Below are 12,483 nucleotides of genomic sequence, written 5' to 3' on the forward strand. Positions count from 1 at the left end.
TCTGAAACTTATATTGTTGGAAATTTATTTGAGTTATCATTAATTTGGTTTTGGTTTTGTCGAATTTCATTGTGATGTGAAGCTATGATTGTTTGAGTGCAGACTAGTCTAAATCTAATTTTCATGGTAGCAGTTTTGGCAAAAGATTAATAACTTTTATTTTATTGAGCTATAAACTGGAAGAACTATTTTTAACTCACTCATTTTCAATCTCATAAAGTTTTTTTTTTTATATCTATTCATTTTTAAGAGTTATGAATATATATTTAAGGGATTTTGATGTTGTTCTAGCTTATTAATTTGGTTGTGTGTGTGTATATAGATAGATAGATAGATCACTATTACATCACAACATTGAATGATAAAATGAATGAAAGAAATGTTCAATTTTTGTGGATTCATAGGAAATTTTACTAACACCGTTCGAGGTCTTTCTGGTATTTTGGCAGAGCAATTTATATCTGGCAGCGTGTTATTTTGGACTGATTATGTCATGATGGAAAATCTGATCTAGCAGTTACGATTTATTGAAATAATTTTCAATAGTGTTTGAAGTCGAATGAAACCCTAACGAAAAATAAAAGGTTGCTCTCCAAACTGCTTCAGCGATATAGAGAACAGTTATTAATTAGTAATGCATTTCAAATATTTTACCCTGTCTCGGCATTACAATCATAGCGTTGAATACATTTTCTTAATGCTTTGTATACTGATATTTTGAATTGCTTGCCTACAACCAGCTATTAACACAATAACGAAGTTGCGAAGCAATTAATCCATTCATCAATATTAAAAAGCTTAGCGACTCAACCAAATTTCGATCTCAATAACCACAATAAATTAGTGCACAAGCTCAACCCTCATAATTCGAGCTTAGCAACGATGGAGAAGGATAAATATAATCGCCCAAAGAGGAAAATATGGTTTGGATTCACATGGTTGGCTCTCAGTTTTCCTGACCATTACACCTGCATTATCGTGTTGCATCCTGCCAACTTGCTTCAACATTACTGAGCTAGCAGTAACTCATGGAAAGTTTTCTTCATAATTTTAAACAAAAATTGTCATGCTACATTGAAATTTTAAAAAATTTGGAAGACTAGATTGAGGCTAGGGCTTGTTAGAGCTAAAATTTGATTAGTTTTACTACTGAATAAGTAAGGTGAAAATAATTTAAGTTTTTTTAAATAAAAGTTCATTTAAATTTTTTTCGAATCTATTTGACAATAATTAATCTTAACAAATAATAACAATTAAAAAAATCTAAATTTTGACCTTTTGAAAATTTATATTTGAATTTGTCAATACTAAATATTACAATGACTACTTATATCCATTCCATTGTATTTAATAGAAACATCTTTTATAAAAATGAAGAAATTATGCAGGCTTTCATTGAATTCATCTCCTTGTTGTCTAACGATCATACTCTAGATGTAGTTGCTCAACATGAGATGTTTAAGGAGATTCCTTCACATACGATATGGATCAAGACATACCAACAATTTCATCAAGGGAAGAACTATGCGATGATGTGTTTTAATTTGAAGAGAATAAATCCTTGAGACCATATGGCTTTCATATAATACTTTTTGGAATTTTTTGGGGTGTGTGGTTAAAGATATTTTAGTAGAAACTAAAGAATTTTTAGCCTCTAGATTTGTTTTGAAGAGTTTGATTGTCATATTCATTATGCTTATTTCTTTTGGATCTTCTCTATTAATTAATATTATTCTCTTTATAACATCATTTCAAACATCTTGGTTATTCAACTCAAATAGGTCCTCCTTTTTTGATCTCTTTCCAATGGAAAGACTTTGTCCTTGGAAATAAAATTATTTATTCTAATATGACTATTCGTGAGAACGTTCATGCTTTGATGATGAACAAGAGACTTGAGGCTCTATTGAAGTTGGATTTTTCTCAAATCCTATGATAGGTTAAAATAGAGTTTTTTTCAAAGGTGATGTATGACTTTGGACTCAATGATAATTTTGATTATCTATTTTCCTAAATTATTTCTTTGGTCAGATTTGCAATTATTATTAATGAATTGCCTACTAGCTTATTGTCTTCTTATAGGACCTTAATTTATAAAGGAGCCCTATTTCCCATTTTCTTTTCATCTTAATGGAAAAAAAACCTTGGCTAGATTAATTTGCAAACAACTAGTCATAGGGAGTTTCATAGGGATTTCTCCTTCTTTGACAAACCCTGTCTATTCGTATCAAATATTTGTTAATAATACTATCCTATGTGAAACAGTTCTATCCCAAGAGATATGATACTTCAAGGAACATTAACACATATGATTGGGTCTTTGGAATAAAAAGACCAGTGGTTTAAATTTGGAATTCGTCCCACCTCATTTTAAAAAGGGAAGTGGAAAAAGTCATGATTATGTTCTGCTAAGATAGTGATGAAAGCTGTAGAGAACTCAAATCTGTGTAAAATGGCGCGGCCCAGACTTGAACTGGAGACCTTCAGTGTGTTAGACTGACGTGATAACCAACTACACCACGGCACCTGCTATTTTAATGTTAGACATATAAATTATAATTCATTGATAATACTATAAAATGTTCTAGTTGTTGAGTTCATCAGCAATCGCTCCAATATTGTTCTATTTGTCTTTTTAGCTTTAACACTGACTTATACCACTGACAATGTTAGTCAAGCTAGGATGTAAAGGGTAGAGATCAATAAGAGCTTGTTGGCATTGAAGGAATGAGTACGTGCTCTAGATAACGATCAAGTTCACATTCCTTTTAGAGGAAGCAAGCTAATAAAATTCTTAGAGGATTCATTTGTTGGTAACTCACAGGATGTCATTATATCTGCATTTCCAAACTCGGGCTCTTGGGAGCATACAGCCAACACCCTTAGATATATTGATAGCGTTAAGAGACTTTCAAAAACTAGCAATTCAAAAAGGGACAAAATATTTATGAGAGAGTCATGTACTGCTCCTTTTACTCATTCATTATCAATGAGATAGTCATCTAATGCTCATCTATTATCAATGAGAGAATCATCCACTGCCACTCTCATTTATCCACAATCAATGTCAGTAAGAGAATCACCTGCTGCCCCTATCACTCAATCATTGTCAATGTTAATGAGGAAATCATCTAGTGTCCCTATCTCTCATTCATTGTTAATGTCAATGAGGCAATCATCTACTGCCCTTCTTTCCCAGCTATTCGTAAAGTCAATGAGACACTCATCTACTGCTCCTCTGACCCAACCACCGCTAATGTCAACGAGATAGTCATCCACTGATCAATATCACCATTGCATTCTTGTAAAGCTCTTGAAAATAAAAATAGATTGGACCTTCCAAGTGATCAAAATAAATTTTCCCAGAACAAGCAGTCAGATGGAGAGAGCTATCAGTAGATTGTAATGGATCATGGTCCTCCAATTGGAAGGTAGAGAAATCAGATGGATTCTCGTTATGTAGATACTAGAAACACCTTTAGTAATGATCTTTGTAATGGTTTTGAATCTTGAACACTATACAAGAATCACGAAGAAAAGACAAAACGATTTCATTACAAAGTGCATGTTTGACATGGTTGAAATGCACAATAATAGTATTCAACAGTCTTATAGCCATAACCCACTCATGACCAACAAGTGCACAGTTATTGATGGAAAGAGATTCAAATTTGGAACAATGTTGTCCAATTTCTTTCTAATTAATGTTTCATAAGCACAACCCTCGTTGAAGATTTTAGAATAGATGTTGATTGTTCCCTTTGATTTGCATTCACGGGAAAAAGATGAATCCATGGTTAACAAGACACATTCACTGTTTCAAGAGTTTATTCTTTGATAATTCTTTTCTTTTCTTGAAAGATTATATGAACCACCGACTGTGCAACTACAAAGGCAGCCTATGCAGCTATCAATTCATTGAATTGACTACATTTTACAAGCAATAAATAATTTTTTTTTCAAAGTCAAATTGTTACTTGCTGCCAATACTGTAGAATCCCGCCTTATACCTGCTGATTCCTTGCCATGATGGGGACCCCCAGATAGTAGGCCAAATACATGGATATGGAACTGGATGAACTACGACTATACTTGATCTTATGACTGTAGGTTCTACCCTTGCTTCTGTTGCGTGTGCCTTTTCTTCTAGTGCTTATGGGTCAACTGTTGGTGTTGCTAACAATGCTTCTCCTGTGATTAGTGCTATTTATGGTGCTTATGCATCAGTACGAGATGCTAGCTATGCCACCTACTATCTATAGGAGATGACAATCAAAAGCGGTGTCCTCCACATAAAGTGAAGACACAAGGCAGAGTAACTTTCATAGATAAAATTTCTTGACAAAACTTTGTTTAACAAGATTTGGCTATGCATATGCATTGGAAAAATTTCATGGTTTTTAAAAATCTAGATATGTTTTTCCTCTTGGCTCAAAGACATAGATGTGAAACATTTCAAACTTATACAAGAATTCTCCTTTAGTTAGAGCAATCTCATCTCAGCTGAAACACATAAAGCATCGATATAATTGTATGGAGAATCTCTCTCTTACGCCTTTCAAGTATTCTTTTGATTCAAAATATTCAATATTGCTTATGGGGTAAGCTAGAAATCCATATAATGTGCCCCTATAATTGGCATGTATTCCACAAGGGGTGCAATCTTCAATAAATTTGATCCACAAAAGGTGCATTTTCTTGATCTTCTTTCTTATTTGTCTGGACAAAAAGCTTGATTTGTCCTTAGTATAGACTCTATGCAGAGCTCATTTCTAGATTATGTACTCTTCTACAATCAAACTTTGATACTATTTTTTAATACGGTTGGTAGATTGTATGCTAGTGAACAGGGTGGAGGGATTAGAAAGAAAGGAAGTTGCACTACTAATAAATAGTTATCCAACAATAGTAGTCAATTATTTGTTTATCCCTAATTTCATGTTCTTGATTATGCCTAGATCTTGCATGACCCACAACTACCAAGATCAAACTCATGGAGTTCCATCAAGGCCTCGATGAGGAAATTTCAGGACTCGTACTTTAAAAGAAAATCACATCAATAATTATAAAATCATAGAAAAAAGAGAAAAAATCCAAATGTGTTCAACATCTTAATAGGCTAAAAGGTTACAGAACAATATTCACAAGAAATTTTGGAACAATTACGTTACCAACAAGGAATGCAAGCATCAAAGTTTCTACCTAGTGTACTAGTTTTTGGGGAATATGTGGTGAAATTAGAATGTGGTTATAGTGTCACCAACCTAAAAAAAAAAACATATGATGATCAACTTTTAAAATGCTTATGAGTGTCAAAACTCTCGTGTTGTAGAACATGTTTTTGCTTGAAATTGATTAAAGCTTGCAGATCATGTGTTTAGTATAAGGGTTTAGGAATTACTTCTCTTTCAAGTCCAAAATTGTTGAAATTTTGTTCATATTTTAAAAATCTCATTATGAAGTAGGGTGGGTAACCTTAGTAGGGAATATTTAGACCTTTTTTTCACACTTCAGTACTAGAGAACCACTTTGCATTTGTTTCAACCAGCATAACATAATAGTTAGACCAAAATAGCAATTGGACTGATAACCCTTTGGACTAAGCTTTGGTTCCCACTAAGCTAGAGTTATCTACATTTTATCATACAACTAGGAGAAAACAAATTAGAATAAAAAATTAAAAGTTGTTAAAATCAAGTGATCTTTCCTTTGAGTTATGGTTGCCACTAAACTAGATTTGTGTACATCTTTTCACATGATTAAGAAAAAAATATTCAAAATAGAAAATTAGTAGTCACTAAATGTAGTAATATTGATCTTTAACTTATGAAGTTTCATATTTATACACTAGTAGTTATACTATTTGCAATCAAAGAGTTATTTATAACTAAAACCTTGATTGAGAGTCTCCTATTTGTAAATTCTTTTATCATAGCTTCCAATGTTATTTTCCCTCAATACTATCCTATGATCATGTACTTACAAAATGTATAATGGTTCAAACTTCATTCAACTAAAGAATTAATACCAATTATTGGCTATCTATTTCATTTCTCTTAACATTAAATTATATATCATACCCATTAGACTCAGATATGAGATTGGAAATGGTAATATAAACTTGAAGATGGGCACCTCTCACATTTCAGCATTTGGGTTCTTATGAAAGTAATCATCACTAGTCCTCTCTTTCCTTTTATATTGCACTGCAACTTTGCCAATCATAGCTCTAAGATGACTGAGAGGATACGTTCTAGCCAATTATGTCTTCCGCCATAGGTCAATCAATGTATGTTTGACCATAAGCTTTTGGACAATTGCACATATAGTAATGAGGCTTCAAGGATCCTAAATCACCCACCAACAAGAACAACACCAACATTAGCACAAAATTCAAGCCTCCAACACTACCCATAGTGTAAACAAATAATGTGTACACATTTATTCAAAAGAGTTCGTTGTTTCCTAAATTGGTACAAAATAGAAAAGCTTTCACAAATTATTGTGGCTTTATGATCTTATATTTGATTGAAATTGCTCTCAAAATGTTTGTGGTCAAAATAGACTTTTGATCTCAATTTTTAAGTCATTCATACATCATTTGGGACTAGGACCACTCTTTTGAAAGTCCCAACTAATTATACAGTAATCTTAAAGCTACTAAAATGAGGAAACAAATAGTTATTTAATTGATATAGCCCCTATTGTGTGATGGAAAAATAGAAGCATTTACATTGACAATACATAATGGAAAAATTGCATGTTTCCTGGATTCAATTATGCACTTTGGGGTATTAGTGTTTAACATTTAAAAGCTTTGGATAAAATTTCTTGTAGGTCTAAAAAATAATGGAAATGACTTTTTCTCAATGATAGACCAATGGAAAAACATGAAGTAGTGAAAGATGAGTATCCAAATAAAGAAGTCAAAGTATTAATTAAATATAAATCTAAGAAAAGAAAAAAATCTCCTGAAGATGGTATAGAGCTAGATCTTGAAACCTGAGCAATGAATGATAGTTTAGAAGTTGGTTGAAATGCTATACATAGAACAACAAATTTCAATTTTAAAATATCTAAGAAATATAATAAGCTATTGAAATAGTGGCAAGTACTGAAAGCTATATCATCCAAATAAACAAGTCAAAGTATTAAGGATATTATGAATCTAAAAGATCACAAAAATCCCCTAAAGATGGTCTCAAATTAGGCCAGCCTCTTTACAAATGAGAATGTTAAAAAATAAAAAAAATTAGTCCATGATTAGATTTCAGAATTTGATGATTGGATAGAAACCTCCTTAGATATGATTGGATAGAAACCTCCTTAGATATTAATAGTTGATGATGGTCCAAAGGTTCATCTAAAATGCTGGTATAGGGGACAATCATTTCAGTTTGAAGTCTGTAGGAATTAGCACATAGCCTAAAACTTTGTGGACTTTCAAAAATTGAATAAAATCATAGCACATGGCTCTCAAAAATTTAATTCAACGCTTTCCAAAACTTTGTATCATTGACCCTGTTTAGATTTTGCCTTCCTTTTGTTAGTTGTCTTTGGGGAATTGTTCAAATAGACTTCAATTCTTTAATCTCTCCTGAGATCTGATTTTTTTTTTTTGTAGTCCCTAGAGTTTGAAAGGAAATAGATGGGGGATATTTACAATATACCTTTTCAAGAAGCTATCGACTCAAAGTACAAAGTATTTTCCTACCTTTTTTAAATATCCAAATCGCATTATCACAATAGGTATAAGATATAGACATTGAAGAGACAAACCAAATGGAGGTAGAAAAGGAAAGATAAGAAGTTGGAAGTGAAATTGTTTTAGAGGAGAAGATAACATGTGCAGATCACTAACGAGGCATCACAGTCTGTGAGAGACTCTAAAAAAAGATTCCATTGAAACATGTGAAACTAAAATATTTAAAATCAGCATATTGTACAATCGATTAATGGCCCAATCTGGGTCTAATAATTTGCGACTCTTTTTCATTTTTTTCCTCCAATAGGCTGTGAATAGCATGTAGACAATACTGCATATATTGATGGTTTGGGGAGCACTACTACTGTTGATCCTCCTATTACTCCTCCTCCTGCTACCATGGGGAATTATCTTTCTATTGTTTCCGCTTCTGATGGTCCACAACCCAAGAAGTGATCTACATTTTGGAAAAGGAGAGAGGTTCTACTGCTCATCAAATTGAGGGGTAAGATAGATGCTAGGTTTGGCAATTGTACGAGGAGGGCTTCTCAGTGGGAAGAGCTTGCAAAGGAGTTGGGGATGTAGGGGATGAAGAGGATAGGAAATAGTGTAGAGAGATGTGGGGCAAGATTATGGCTGCTTATAAGGATGCCATAGATGGGAAGAGGGAAGAAGGCAATCTTTCCTATTTTATGAAGCTCAAGGCTATTGTTGGAAAACTCCAAGATGATGCCATGGCATCATGAATTGATATCATTATATTATGGATCCTTGTTAGTGATATGGGTAGTCGTTGTATGTTGAATCAAAATCACAATGTCATAATTTAAAGCTTTTTCCAATATGTTATTCCTACTTCACTTTCTTTCATATTAGAATGGGACATTAAAACAAGGAAAGTTTTTGAATTGATGAGAATCTCCCAAATAGGAGCATGCCTTTTATATAAACAAAATGTAAATTTACATGGATACCTTGCTTGTGTTGCCAAAATTTCCACCTTCTATCCAATGGGTAACATCTAGTATCTCTCACCTATGAAATGATGGCACTGGCTACGGTGCAACATATTTGCGCCAGGCCCATTAGCTCATTTGCATGCTCATCCCAAGCCATCATATAATGTACGTAGTGTCATATTTAAATCACCTCCAATTAATCTAGTTATCCAAGCAGATTTTTGATTGCACAAACTTCATCAGTTCCCCTCACTGAACCTATTTAAATTAATATTCACTACTTTCTTGCAATATTTATTTTAAATATTCTATGTTTTTATATTTAAACCAAAAGATTTTTTTAATTAGTTTAAAATTGTTTATTAAGTTCTTACATTTTGAATTTTATTAATATATACTACTAAAAAACACTTAATATATTTTAAATAATAATAACTAATATTTTATGTACATCTTTTGTCTTAATAACAAGTGCCACATAGTGTCCTTAAATTTTGTCATTAAAGTTTTTATAGTTAAGATTCAAATAATAAATTAAATGCTTTTATTACAATATTATATAATTGTTCGATAAAAAATTAATTTTATTAATTATATGAAGGATATATACAAATTAATTATATTAAATAGCTTGAAATTAATTCTAATGATATAAAATTAAATAGATAGCTATTGTCATACAAAATTCTTTAAATATTTTATTAAGATAAACATAATTTTGGATGCGTTTACCAAAAAATCTTAATGGTAGTAAATTTATTGTTCTCATCTAGCTCTAGGAAAGAATAAAAATGAGTTTGAAGATGGTAGAAAGATTAACTTTAATCTTATAATTTTTATATTTATTTTACATGCATCAATTATATATAAAAATCAACTAATTATAAAAATGATTATAAGTAAGAGATAAAAATATAAACTAATGCTTAATCTGAAAATCATGGTAAAAGAAAAGAAAGTTTCAGGAAACCTTCGAAAAAAGGGGTCCTATAACACCAAATCATATCAACCAAACAATTTTTAATTTTTAATTTTTTTATAATATAAAATTTTCATAAAAAATTTATAAAACTTTGTAAATAGTTACATGGCCAAAAAATAGTTATCTTGGATTGGTGGAAATTAGTGCAAATTAATTTAGCAATACCCACTTCCTCAAGAAAGAGATATGTTTCCCCTCCAAGCAAAGGATCCCAACTCTTGGGCAGTAGTGTGATTGTCTTCCAATGGTAATTCTCTAGTCATGGTAAAATCAAGGCTATCCTAATGCAGAGTAGATAGCAAGAGCTTCTTTCTAATCCAAACCTTTGATATGGATCAATGTGTTGATGCACTAACCATACAAAATTCTACCTTTCCTTCTTCTAGGTTCTTACTTCACTATTTGGTTCCTACTTCCTCACAAGGCACTATAAGTTTCAATATGCTAACCCAAGGCTTAGGGCTTCCTATACGGGTTCAAAGAAGGATTTTATACTTATTTCAGTCACCAAAGTATTCATCAAAGGGTTCACTTCCTAAATTTCATATTTGTGGCTTTTTGGCCTTCTTGTAGACTAGGTCTTTCCTAGCAACTTCTCTCCAAAAAAGGTTAATATTGTGGCTTTAAGACTTCTTGAAATGGACTTAACAAGTTCAAATACAATTGTTACTTTTCCCCAAACACTAACTATCAGTTTCACTCTAGCAACACAAAGTAACCACAAACAACACTTTAGCCTAGGTAATCAAATTAGGCTAGGGCTTGCTACAATTGCCTCAATTGGGTGCATGAAACTAATCTATTGATTTGGTGACCTCCTACAGGCCAAGGTTGAACTGTTCCATCAAGAAAATCTGACCCACAATCTTCTTTTTCTGATCACTTGCTCAAACAATGCATTCTAAGGCTAAATACATAGTTATATTTAGCCTAGGGCATCAAGTTTGAAGTGGCAAATAGGCTTGTCCTATCCTAAGCCTTTGGAGTCTTAAAATAAACCCTACCTACTTGAATTTCATTGAAGGGCATCAATTTCCAACTTTGAAATTGCAAGTTAAGACCAGTACTTGACTCCAAACCCTTGAATTGAGGGTTTCAAACCCACAGTCAAAGAAAATGTTGTAACCATCTCCAAACTTAATCAAATTCAACCAAAGCAAGTGAAAATGAAAGATGACACAGATATATAACTTCACATGTGCATTATCTATCATCACCAATTTGTATAGGTCCGTACAAGACAAGATTGCTCTAGAAAAGAGGTTTTTCCTTCATAAAAATTTTGATTCTTCTGTACAACTTGATGATTTAGTATGAGAGGGATACAATAAGTCTTAAATACCTTCATCCAACCAGTTCAAACCAACTCTTTATGGTTATAAAAAAAGGACCACTTTTATGACAACTTTTCAAAAATTGCATTTTTGCACTTTTGCAATTTCTTGCTAAACATGACAACTTTTTTCTTTTATCCTAATTGATGCCAAATGATTTTAAACCTTTACGAATGGTAAAAAATGTATATTTAAGGTAAAAAAAAAAAACTTGTTTTCAATTATTGAACACCCAAAACACTCAAAAGCCACAAAACTCAATGTAGTGGACAGAGGATTCTATTGGCTTATAAAGTGACCACAAAGAGCCTTGACCACACAAGAGGTTAAAATACACACACATCACAAGAAAAGAAAAGAACAACTCTTCAAGGAGATAGGTCTAGTTTCCCTGCACCACATCCCCTTTGGGGCCAGCTAGATTAAGATCCATTAGCATGGACTCTAGTCTCATTTGCATCCTCAAGCTCAATAGATGCTTCAATTTGTCTCAAGGTAATTTATTATATATCCATCTTTTGTGGTCTTGGTAATGTAAGTTCTTGTATATCAATCTACTATTTTGTGTTTTTGCATGTTTGTTGATTTGCATTTGGATTTATGATTTACAATTGGGGACTTTGCACTAGTAGAAGCACCAATATTTTTGTAATGGCTTTTGTTTGAAAAAAAGGTCACAAATCTTTTGCTAATCAAATCATGCCCAATAAATTAATTCAATACATCATGTTGAACTCTTCACACCCTCTAACACCACATGCAAGTAGAAATAATTGCTTGCAAATATTTGTTGGTGTAGTTTTCACATTATCTTAGTGGGCTATCTCAGTGCCTCTCAAGCTTTGGCTAGTTTTGTTATATTGATTATAGAGCTGAAAAAGAATTTAACAGAAGAGGATTCACTAGTAGTTACGTTTGGAGGATCTTATGGTGGAAGTAAGTTTGTTTCACTAATTTTATCTTATAACTTCAAATCCTAGTGAAGAAACCATGTTTTTATGTCTAAAATATATAATGGGTTTGCAGTGTTAGTCTCCTAGTTTAGGCTCAAGTATCCACATATTACAATTGAGGCATTTGCATCATATACTCTGATTTTTGGCTTTTAATCTCATTGTAGATCTAGATGGTTTTGACAACATTATCTCAAATAATTTTAGGGTATTATCAATTCTTTCTTTCATAGTTCATAACACTAGAATGCAAATTTTGGATTATAGTGTGTTTGTTCATTTGATCAACATTTCATATTACATTTTGAAAGCAACAAATCATCTTTTTTCCCTTTCATTTTCATATTTCCCTGATACTATAAGTGATTCAATCACATAAACAAAATAGTTTAACTTAAAACTTTGTGCTATAGTTGAATTATGATAACAACATTACAATTTTATTTTCTGTGAAAAATATCCCCTGCTCATCATTATTTTTATAATTCAAAAATGCTATATACACTATACAATGAATTGAGGATTTGTTTTTGAGTTTTGATAGAGTGAA

The 12,483-nt window shown here is 32.1% G+C and overlaps 1 non-coding gene across 1 annotated transcript; it reads right to left on the reverse strand.

Annotated features, from left to right (window-relative positions):
- Positions 1 to 2,453: 2,453 nt before the first annotated feature.
- Positions 2,454 to 2,527, reverse strand: TRNAV-AAC (transfer RNA valine (anticodon AAC)). Its single transcript has one exon. It is a non-coding gene; the product is annotated as a tRNA-Val (tRNA).
- Between the last annotated feature and the right edge of the window lie 9,956 nt (positions 2,528 to 12,483).

This window comes from Cupressus sempervirens, chromosome 5 (genome assembly GCF_028749045.1).
Source record: "Cupressus sempervirens isolate cs-2001-9-10 chromosome 5, ASM2874904v1, whole genome shotgun sequence".
Taxonomy (NCBI): Eukaryota; Viridiplantae; Streptophyta; class Pinopsida; order Cupressales; family Cupressaceae; genus Cupressus; species Cupressus sempervirens.